The sequence below is a fragment of the Artemia franciscana genome, chromosome 14 (assembly GCF_032884065.1).
Source record: "Artemia franciscana chromosome 14, ASM3288406v1, whole genome shotgun sequence".
Taxonomy (NCBI): domain Eukaryota; kingdom Metazoa; phylum Arthropoda; class Branchiopoda; order Anostraca; family Artemiidae; genus Artemia; species Artemia franciscana.
In genome coordinates, this window is record NC_088876.1 from 5,885,439 (window position 1) to 5,897,518 (window position 12,080).

A 12,080-nucleotide genomic window follows, 5' to 3' on the forward strand; every position below is an offset into this window, starting at 1 on the left:
GATATATATATATATGTTTTTAACTACGTAAAACTTGCGAATATACAACATTCTTTGCTGTCCCATTGTCTGTGCATATAAATAGATTGTCAGGTTTGCCGACTCTTGAACATGCAACATATAATGGTCCATGGGAAAACAATCCGTATTCAGATCTATACCTCATGATTCTAATGATTGCCCTTGAGCTTTGTTGATGGTGATTGCTAATCAACCATTCCCTGTGTCGCCGTCGTCATTTATATATCCCCCTGCGCCCCCCGGCGTCTTCTTTGTACGACATTATATATCCCCCTGTGCCCCGCGGCGTCCCCGTTGTAGTTGTGTCCCTGTGTCCCGGTCGTCATTTATATTCCATGTGTCCCGGTCGTCATTTGTATCCCGGTGTCCCGGTCTGTATATACATTCGTTTTTTTAGTTTTGTTTTTCTCCTTTATTTTTCTTTTTTTTTCCCTTTTTTATTTTTTTTTATTTTTTTTAGTTTTTTGGCTTTTTTAGTTTTTTTATTAGTTTTTAGTTTTTTTTTCTTTTTAGTTTTTTTTTTGTAGTTTTTACCTTTTTTTAGTTTTTTTTACTTATGTCCTGGTCGTCATTTATACTCCCTGTGTCCCGGTCGTCATTTGTGTCCCGATGTCCCGGTCTGTAATTTGGTCAGTCGAAAACATGACGTCAGTCAACACACAAACATGACGTCACCCGACAGACAAACATACACACAGACAACTTATTTTTATATAGATAGACAGATGTGCCGGTGTCCCGGTCGTCATTTGTATCCCGATGTCCCGGTCTGTAATTTCGTCAGTCGAAAACATGACGTCAGTCAACACACAAACATGACGTCACCCGACAGACAGACCCACACACACACAGACAACTTATATATATATATATATATATATATATATATATATATATATATATATATATATATATATATATATATCCTCCCAAGGTCCCAAGCTCAGGAATGAAATTAAATAAAAAAAAACTAATTTTTTTTAGCTGAAAGTAAGGACCGACATTAAAACTTAAAACGAACAGAAATTACTCCGTATATGAAATGAGTTGTCCCCTCCGCAATCCCTCGCTCTTTACGCTAAAACTTTTAATTGTTTTAAAAAGTAGAATTGTGGCAAAGAGTCAAACTTTAGCGTAAAGAGCGAGGGATTGCGGAGGGGACAATTCATTTCATATACGGAGTAATTTCTGTTCGTTTTAAGTTTTAATGTCGCTCCTTACTTTCAGCTAAAAAAAATTAGTTTTTTTTTATTTAATTTCTGAACGTTTTTGAATGAATGCATGTTTGGTTTTGGCTCTCCGCACATAAATTATTAAAATGAAATTTGTATATTAATTCTTTTTTTGGCTAAATGGCTTTTTCTTAGTTTTGATCAGACCATTTTGAGAAATAAGGGGTGGAGAAGGAGGCCTAGTTGCCCTTGAATTTTTCGGTTACTTAAAAAGGCAACTAGGACTTTTAATTTTTAACGAACTTTTTTATTAGTAAAAAATATACGTAACTTAAGAATTAACTTACGTAACAAACTTTCAAAACCTTATATTTTTATTATGTATACGAGGGGGTTTGTACCCTCGTTAATACCTTGCTCTTTACACTAAATCGTAAGTTTTGTCCCAGTTCTTTAAGAATGACCCCTGAATCAGAAAGGCCGTAGAATAAATAGTTGAAATTACTAAAAATACTTTAGCATAAAGAGCAAGGTATTTATCTCCTCCTAAATACCTCGCTCTTTATGCTAAAGTATTTTTAGAACCCCTCATATGCGTAATAATCTGTGTTCGTTTTAAGTTTCAATGCTACTTCTTCCTTTCATTTGAAAAAAACGTTTTCATGTTTATTTTTCATTGTTTTCTTATAGTAATGCTAGAGAATCCTGCGCCCTTGTCATTGAATTTTTCTTCCCCCATGACAGATTCCTCCAAGGAAAGATCCTCCAACATAGCCCCCTCTCCTCAGCCCCACCCCCAAACAAAATAAAATCCCCCTGAAAACGTCTGTACACTTCCCAATAACCATTACTATATGTAAACACTGGTCAAAGTTTGTAACTTGCAGCCCCTCCCCCAGGGATTGTGGGGGAGTAAGTCATCCCCAAAGACATAGTTATTGTGGTTTTCGACTATGCTGAACAAAATGGCTATCTCCAAATTTTGATCCGTTGACTTTGGGAAAAAATGAGCGTGGGAGGGGGGCCTAGATGCCCTCCAATTTTTTTGGTCACTTAAAAAGGGCACTAGAACTTTTCATTTCCGTTAGAATGATCCCTCTTGCGACATTCTAGGACCACTTGGTCGATACGATGACCCCAGGGGAAAAGAAAAAAAAAAAAAAAAAAAAAAAAAAAAAAAAAAAAAAAAATAAACACGCACCCGTGATTTGTCTTCTGGCAAAAAATACAAAATTCCACATTTTTGTAGATAGGAGCTTGAAACTTCTACAGCAGGGTTCTCTGATACGCTGAATCTGATGTTGTCATTTTCGTTAAGATCCTATGACTTTTAGGGGGTGTTTCCCCCTATTTTCCTAAATAAGGCAAATTTTCTCAGGCTCGTAACTTTTGATGGGTAAGACTAAACTTGATGAAACTTATATATTTAAAATCCGCATTAAAATGCGATTCTTTTGATGTGGCTATTGATATAAAAATTCAATTTTTTAGAGTTTTGGTTACTATTGAGCCGGGTCGCTCCTTACTACAGTTCGTTACCACGAACTGTTTGATCAAAAGATTTTACGGAGAACCTTCTAGTAGACAGGTACGTAAAAAGGGGATGGAGTTTAAGATTATTAATTATTACCTGTTGACTGGAGACTAAGTTCAAAGGATATTTACCTGAATAGATGCTAGGCCATGTTGCCATATTGCAGACAACAAGGTTAGCAATAGCTTAATCTTGGTCAATCTCATGGCGTTAGTCCTCTATCCAACGGGTCATCATCCATAATTACCTGCAAGTTAGGAAAATGAGGATTAATAAAAGCAAACGTTAGATTTTGCAAAGAAGAATAATGGAGTGAGAAGAAGAAAAATAGAGGTGAAGTGGAATGAAAGAGAAAAAAGCTGATACAAAATTAAACGTATTAAGAATCTTGGGACCAATGAATTATTTCTTGGGCCAAATTCACCATTTTAATTACCTAAACAAAGTGAAATATGGTCTTAAGTGTCAGTTCTGCAGAACGTATTTCCTGTCAACCATCTTAAAGCAAAACAGTTCTATCGATAGTTCGATTCATTATATTCAATTTTATCCGGTTTTTAAGATCTATAGAAATTTCGTTTTTTTTTATATTTTGTATAGTTAAATTAAAAAAACAAGTTTTTTTTAACTGCAAGTAAGGAGCGACATTAAAACTTAAAACAAACAGAATTTTTCCGTATATGAAAGGGGTTGTACCCTCTTCAACGCCCCGCTCTTTGGGCTCTTAAGTTTGATTCTTTCTCACAACTCCTATTTTTTTTAAACAATAAAAGACTTTAGCGTAAAGAGCGAGGCGTTGAGGAGGGAACAACACCTTTTATATACGGAACAATTTCTTTTCGTTTTAAGTATTAATGTCACTCCTTACTTATAGTTAAAAAAAACTTGTTTTTTTTTTATTTAATTTCTGAACGTTTTTGAATTAATGCATGTTTCGATTTTGGCTCACCGCACATGAATAATTAAAACAAAATTTGCACATTATTTTTTTTTGCTAAATAAATTTATCATATTTTTATCGGACGATTTTGATAAAACAAAGGGGTGGGGGAGGAGGCCTAGTTGCCCTCCAGTTTTTGGTTACTTAAAAATGCAACTAGATTTTTTTATTCTTTTTTACAAACGTTTTTGTTAGTAATAAATATACGTAACTTACGAATTAACTTACGTAATGAACTTCTATATTTGTATATTTTATTACGTATATCTGGGGGTTCGCCCCCTCGTCAATACCTCGCTCTTTACACTAGAGCTTGAATTTTGTCCCAATTCTTTAAGAATGACCCCTGAATCACAAAGGCCGTAGAATAAATAGCTGAAATTACTAAAAATACTTTAGCGGAAAGAGCAAGGTATTGTTGAGGAGACGAACCCCCTTTACACGCAATATTTTCTGTTAGTTTTAAGTTTTAATGCCGCTTTCTCATTGTTCTTTTTTTTAATAATGCTAGAAAATCCTGCGCCCCCTTCATGGAAATTCTCTTCCATCATGATAAATTCCTCCATGGAAAGATCCTCCCATGTAGCCACCACCCCTATCCCCACCCCAAAGCGAAAAAGTTGCCCTGAAAACATCTCTACACTTCATCATAACTATTACTATATGTAAACAATGGTTAAAGTTTGTAACTTGCAGCCCCTCTCCCGGAAACAGTGGGGGATTAAGTCGTCCCCAAAGACATAGTTATTAGGTTTTCGACTAAGCTGAACAGAATGGCTATCTCAAATTTTGATCCGGTGACTTTGGGAAAAATTATGCGTGGGAGGGGGCCTAGGTGCCTTCCAATTTTTTGGTCACTTAAAAAGAGCACTAGAACTTTAATTTCCATTTGAATGAGTCCTCTCGCGACATTCTAGGACTACTGGGTCGATACGATCACCCGTGATGAAAAAAAACAACAACAAAAAATCATGATCTGTCTTATGGCAAATAATACAAAATTCCACATTTTTTTAGATAGGAGCTTGAAACTTCTACAGTATAATTCTCTGATACGTTGAATCCGATGGTGCGATTTTCGTTAAGATTCTACGACTTTTAGGGGGTGTTTCCCCCTATTTCCTAAAATGAGGCAAATTTTCTCAGGCTCGTAACTTTTGATGGGTAAGACTAAATTTAATGAAACTTATATATTTAAAATCAGCACTAAAATGCAATTCTTTTAATGTAGCTTTTGGTACCAAAATTCCGTTTTTTAGAGTTTCGGTTACTTTTGAGCTGGGTCGCTCCTTACTACAGTTCGTTACCACGAACTGTTTGATTTCCGCTCCATAACAAAGCGCATTTTGAGCTACCACAGACGAGATAATTCTAAAATACCAGGGACATGAAAACAAAACCACCTTTGCCCCCGTATCCATATGAGGGGTGTTCCCGTTATTTCTAAACAATTTCCGTAATGAAGTGGATTTTTCTGTTTTACCGAATCTCCCTCTCTCCCAGGAAAAAATCGTAAATACCTAGGTAAAGCAAATAGGTAACCGACAATGCTAATTGCTTGAAAACGAAACCTCGCCTTTCAGCACATGGTCTCCTTTATCAGCACGTATTTTAATGTGTTAGCCTTACCGGAAGGTATGAAACCCATAGCCTCGTCAAAATTATAGTTTATCGGTACTCAGCTAGTTACATTTAATTTGCTACTCTTCAGCAAAATCTAATCGACGACTTAACCCAACTGAAGGAAAAAACATCAGGATCATTTTTTAGTTATCTGACAGCAAGGGACATCCAATTATAGAAATCACGTACATTAGGAGTGTTCTAACCATGGCGGAAGCTTGCCACTGGTGGCAGAAGCTGTGCAAAGCTTGGCGGGACTGTACGGCAACTTGACGTTCTGAGATGTACACCATGTGGCGTAAAGTGGCACTCGTTGGACAGCAACAATATTCGCACAAGACTGCATTTGATATCCATCAATTTAAAAACGTGTTAGGAATGCTAACACTTAGTGTAAATGTACCCTCTAAGAACTCTTCTACGTTTGAATGAAATCTGATTCAATTTTCAGCCGAATCTAATTTTCAACGTCACTTGTGAGCCAAATCAAACCCAAAAAATCAACCACAACAAAGGGAAAAAATGTTCATTTTTCTGAGTTATTTGACAGCCACAATATTCCCACGAAAACTGTGTTTGACATCCATCAATTTAAAAATGTGTTAAAAAGGCAAGCAGGTAATGAAAAGGTATCATCCAAGAGCTCTTCAACTGTCAAAAACTGCCTAATAAGGGAAATTTTACAAATAGGCGGATGACAAATGTGATAAATGTTTGTAAACACAAACAGTTTAAAAGTAAACCACTTGACAAAGCGAACAAACATCAGAAAGATAGCAGAATGCGCTAATCACCCTCGACCATCGACAAAAGTGATTTGTCTCGGCCTATTTATGCTTGTCATTCTCAACTTCGGAGCAAAAGAAATACAACTACAAAAAGACAAACACACCCTGGGGTGCTGAATAAACGAGCTTAAATAAATACGTGTCACATTAACCATTTTGAAAGATGAATAGGTGGGTGGAGGAAAAATAGCGCAGATGGTTTCTTCCTTAAAGCAGCACAACAACAAAAATTTCTTTTATCTTTTGCTCTCTAGTCCATCAGCCATTTTTTGGAGAGCTTAGCAGTTTCGGAGAATTGAAGGTAATGTGAAGGTAAGTTGACTAAAAACTCCGAGCGTAAACGCTTTACGTATACTTCTTATACTTCAATATTAGGTATAGGGAAGAGGGTAGAGGAATAGCCCCTGAGATTGGAAGCGCCCACTTGAAAACCTGGTAAAATTTAGAACTTTTTGATGAACTGTCTGAACCTCATCCATCTCTTAAATTTCTTATATTTGAAAATATGTTTCTGTGGGATAGACAAGATTTTACGGAGCGCTATTAAGGCAAGTTATTCCAAAGTTGAAAGTTTCCTTTATACCCGACTGTCAATCTAACAATGAGGTACAGAAAAATTTCAGATTTACAACCTGTCATCTCGAGGTCGTGCACCAAGGATATTATGGGTCTAAATTGAAGGCCTTAGAAGAGTAGAATCTAGGATGAAAATAAAACAGTTCAAAATAGGGATGATACCTTTTTATTGACAGTGAAATATAAAATTATTTATATTATAACACTGTATATGTGTTCGAAATATCCAGTTAAATAATTTTATATTTCACTGTCAATAAAAAGGTATCATCCCTATTTTGAACTGTTTTACTTTCTTCATGGAAAGGCAGTGTGGTCTTCGAAGTTATCTAGGATGAAAATGAATCCAAGTGCATAAATAAATCCAGTAGAATCCAGGGGTTTACAAAAATAAAGGGGGAGGCAAGGATTTTCTCTTCAATTTTGTAATTTGTTTTAATGAAGTTACCAAAAAAGGTACTTTCCAAAATTTAGTTGGAGGGGAGGCTACTTTTTTGAACTTTGTAAAGAAAACACCAACAAAAAGCTATTTTTAAAATCTCTCTCTACTCTGCTTTCCCCCCGCTATATTTGGCAACATCCTTGGTAAAAAGTAAAAAGTATCAGTTATGTAACTTCTGGTTATGATGCTGAGAAGAAAATCAAAAAAAGCAATGTCTTTGCATCTGGCCCCCAAAATAACTTTCTCAAGTCCAAGAAGTCGGTTCGCGCAAAAAAGGTACCTCTAGAATTTAGAGCATCCGAAATTACTTTCATCCACTGGTGCTAGGAAACTGGCGATATTACCTAAGTTTCACTTTGAGAAGGCTCTTAGACTAAAACTTCCTGGGGGAGGGAAGGGGTAAGGCTATACTTGCAAACTAAATTGACTTTCTAAAAAATGAATGATTCACTATTCAAGATTTGCTGCATAGACTTAGCGCAGTGCCGGTGGCACAGTTATAGAGGTAATTTAGTGAACCAAAATTATCCATGAAGATTCTTATAGGTAACCCAGATTACTGATGCTCGTCAAGAGCTTGCCGATGAAATTTTCCAAAAAAGGGGGAGGAGGTTTAGTATTCACTTGCGAAAAATTCCAACACTTATAAAAGATTCCAAGATTTTAAATGAAGATAATATATATACTTATTAAACTATTTGAGTATAGTCTTTATAATATATACACCTATACCAATATCCTAGGCTCAGGAATGAAATTACTAAATAAAAAAAACGAGGATTTGAAACCCTGCCCATGGTTGCTATCCACAAATTTCGTCTTTGTTGAACTTTTTACCAGGCACGTACGCACTTTTTTAGAGGGGGTAATACAGAAAACATACATTTTATTTGACAGTTTGAATAAGAGGTGTCCAGAAATTCAAGCACAATTGTAATTCCAAGGGTCCTCGACCCCAAGCCCCTTCCCCTGAGTATGTTGCTGCTTTTTACAAACAATGAACAGACCCTACAGAGTAAAATCCTGGCTGCTCCTTTGATTATCGAATAAGTATTGAAGTAATTGTCACACTTGTGATTGCATATGTATTTTGCAACTTGCTATCTTTTTCGTGAGAAAACTCTATTTACCATGAAGATTCTAGTTCACGAGTCTGAATATTACTAATGAGAAGATATGATACAACTGAAATATTTTCAACGTGGGAAACTACTTGACGAACAGTAAAAAATAATACGTTTCCAGAAAAAATTCATCATTTCCATATTCATACAGGTGCGTTCATTCTCAGATGCAAAACGGCTCACAAAGAGCATCCAGAATTAAATGGCTTCCTATTGCGAACGAAATTTTTCAATGCTAAAAGTTATTTTACTTTGTATATTACTTTTCAAACTAAACCAAATTTCTTCGCACTATGCTAACCACTATCGTATCCAGGATTCCAGGGCTCGCATGTTTTCCCCCTTCTTTACAGGCCAATGAGCCTTTGGGGAATCTGGCTAGTTTGAGCTAGTCCTCTGTACTAGTAATTATCTATAGGTCCCAACTCATGCACAAAAGTCGTAACTCAGGCATAACAAAAGTTATTTTTGGGGGGAAGCAACAATCAAACAAAAGCAAATTTTATTCGACAATTTAAATAAGACATACCAAGAAATTCGAGAAAAATTATATTTTTGACGGGAGAAGCGAGTCATCTCCCCCACAGGCGTCAACTGCAAGTAAGGAACGACATTAAAACTTAAAACGAACAGAAATCATTCCGTATATTAAAGGGATTGTCCCCTCCTCAACGCCTCACTCTTTACGCTAAAGTTTTCTCAATGTTTTAAAAGTAGAGTTGTGACAAAAAGTAAAACTTTTTGCGTAAAGAGCGGGGCGTTGAGGAGGAGACAACCCCTTTCATATACGGAATACTTTTTGTTCGTTTTAAGCTTTAACGTCGCTCCTTACTTGCAGTTGAAAAAACTTGTTATTTTTTATTTAACATCTTAAAGCACCAAGGATAGCGAAAAATAAACTATTTGAATTAGTTAAGTAAAAAAATTAAGTGGAAGTCAATTTTTAATTAAAAAGATATCCATATGCAGTCATGCAGTTTTTGACAGTGGCGGGCGTCAAATTAACAAAAAAAAAAGAAAAAGAAACATGGGTGAAAATTCAGAAAAAATAAGCTAAAATATTTTGCGTCAAACGGCTTACGAAGGTGTAGCTTCCCTTTGAAGATGTAGTTGTGTTTGGAAATCAACAGATTATGAATGTTTGAATTTTTACGGACGAAAGTGTTGTGAAATTTAACTACACGGCTCAACGTGGTAACACTGAAAAAAAGGTCGCTCTAAACACTTTATAATTTTGAAACAACCAAAAATTTTGAAACAACCTTATAACGTTGCAGTTTTCAGGTACGGATATATTTAACCCAGGTTTTAGACATTTAATTTGATATTCTGGTGCTTTAAAGGTCTTTGAATGAAGGTATCAATTGAACCTATAATCTATAATAGTCAGTAAAGCCAATAAAGATGTATTTCCAACTGAAAGCGCTTCCGACAGAATGATCCGCATTCAAGTCTTCAGAGGCTCGACAATGAAGGCACAAGTCGAAGTTAATGAAGCTGAAATCTGAACGTATATCATTCTCATTTACACCCCCTTTACTCTGAGCAATGATCCATGAACATTTTGGGTCCCATTGATATATGTGATGAGAAAAATAAGTAGATAGACTTTCTTCTTGCTAGAAAGATAGTTGCAATCTCCATATTAAGCGATTCCTAAGTGTTTTGTCTTTGTGGGCAGAATAATCTTATTGTAGCTGCATTTCTATTTGATTTTTTGGGCTTTTAGAAGAGAGGGGAACAAAAGAATGCCCATACAGTTGATAATGTGCTTTCTGCCCAATGGGATATCTAAATCATCTTGGGTTTCTTAATGTAATTTAACCCCGGCCTAAAAATCTATTGATACAAGGTATCTGAGTGCACTTGACCTGATGACTGAAAGGGTGAAGGACGGGAAATACTTAATTTCATCTTTTGATATTAAAAATCTGTATTTTTTTTTATTAAATTAAATGATCTAAAAATCTTGATTTTTCTTATTAAATTATATGATCTACGAATTTTTAGTGTTCAGAATAATTTTAAGAATCTCTGAAAATTATTGCGCAAACAAACAATAGTGATCACTCTGAGCCCTTAGTATTTCGGGGTCTTTTTCCTCCGATCCTTTCGAGCTTTACTACACCAGTGAGACATGACAGCTCAAGGCACAAGGCCGTGTCTTCATTGTGGCTTTTTGAGGCAAAGTCACCTGTGCTTTTTACTTTTTAGGCAGTCCCAGTCTCCAATGGTACTTTTCATGGGCCAAAAGCGTATATCAGGCGCATTTGAAGGGGTTTTTATCAGGAAAGTCTATTTTCGATGAAATTAAGCTGTTTTTACTCGACTGACTTCACCTGAAAAAGCTATAAAGAAGACATAGCTTATGAGGGGAGAGCTTCAAACGCGTTCGATCACCGTCACCTCTGTTACGCACCCAGAATCAACAGGTGCCCCAGATTTCCCAATAGCGAAGAATGAAGCCCTTACGGCCAGTCTGAAGACCTATCTCTCGTCACCAAAAGACGTCGCCTGAAGCTCTTTGGCCACATTTTACATCAGCCCAAGGGTACGATATGACGTCCTCATCTGCGGGCCAGTGCCCTGTTGGAGATCACAAAAGAAGAATCTTTGGAAAAAAATCTATTGAGGACCTAGAGCCATGGGCGGGCTTCAAGAGGCATGGTGGGAGATGGAACGGGGACTGGTTGAGGGTTGCTGTGGAAGCTGCACCCAATAGATCGAAGCGTTTGTTGGAAGGGATTATAAGGTCAATTGGTGCCAGGCGGGGTAGCTCATCGTCTGGTTCCCACCAAAAGAAGGCTAAGTAAGTAAAATTAAACTAAGCATCATCTTTGTAACATAAATCATATTCAAGATCCATTTTGCTCCATTCGCAAGGTGAAAATTCGATTTTGGCAGATTATATGGAGCATGATACCCGAATGAGGTCCAAGACGTCACTCGTCTAGCTTCTTAAAAAGAAAAAAATAAACATATTTAAAAAAAAACTTATAAAATTTGGCTCCTCTGTAAACTTCCCCCAATTCTGTTTTTATTGTTTCAGGATTGACTGGAGTCAGTTTAGTCTCCTGGTTCATCTTATATTCTACTTAGTATTTATTTATCTGTGAGTTAGTGATTAAATAAAACGAACGTCTTGCCCCTCTTTTACAGACAATAGAGCCTTTGGAGATATTACTGTGATATAGTTATAGAATGTTTAATTCTTATTTTATCTTATTCAACACCTAAAATAGATATAGATGAACAGGGAAATGTATCCATGACCGCTTAGCACAAAACCTAAATATTTTCCGGGAAAGCTTTACCCCAACAGAACGATTACATTGATGCTTCTCTATGAAAAAAGTATCAGATTAGAGTAACAAAACACCGTATCAAACAGTTCGTGGTAACGAACTGTAGTAAGGAGCAAACCGGCTCAATAGTAACCGAAACTCTAAAAAATGGAACTTTGATACCAATAGTTATATCAAAAGACAACTTACTCCCCCACAGTCCCCGTGGGAGGGGCTAAAAGTTACAAACTTTGACCTGTGTTTACATATAGTAATGGTTACTGGGAAGTGCACAGACGTTTTCAGGGGGATTTTTTTGGATTAGGGGGGGGGGGGGGAGTTGAGGGGGATTACGTGGGAGGATATTTCCATGGAGGAACTTCTCAGGGGGAAAGAGAATTTCAATGAAGGGGGGCGCAGGATTTTCTAGCATTATTTAAAAAAACAATGAAAAAATAAATATGAAAAGTTTTTTCTACTGAAAGTAAGGAGCAGCATTAAAACTTAAGACGAACAAATATTATTACGTATATGGCAGGTTTACCTCCTCGTTATACCTCACTCTTTACGCTAAAG

At 36.4% G+C, this 12,080-nt stretch overlaps 1 protein-coding gene across 1 annotated transcript in view; it reads right to left on the reverse strand.

Annotated features, from left to right (window-relative positions):
* The window catches only part of LOC136035225 (ADAMTS-like protein 5), a 263,978-nt gene that overhangs the window by 210,419 nt on the left and 41,479 nt on the right, over nucleotides 1-12,080 (reverse strand). The window contains exon 2 of the mRNA XM_065716844.1: nucleotides 2,859-2,974. The gene's annotated coding sequence lies outside the window, so the exon portion shown is untranslated. The remainder of the gene's footprint in view (nucleotides 1-2,858; nucleotides 2,975-12,080) is intronic.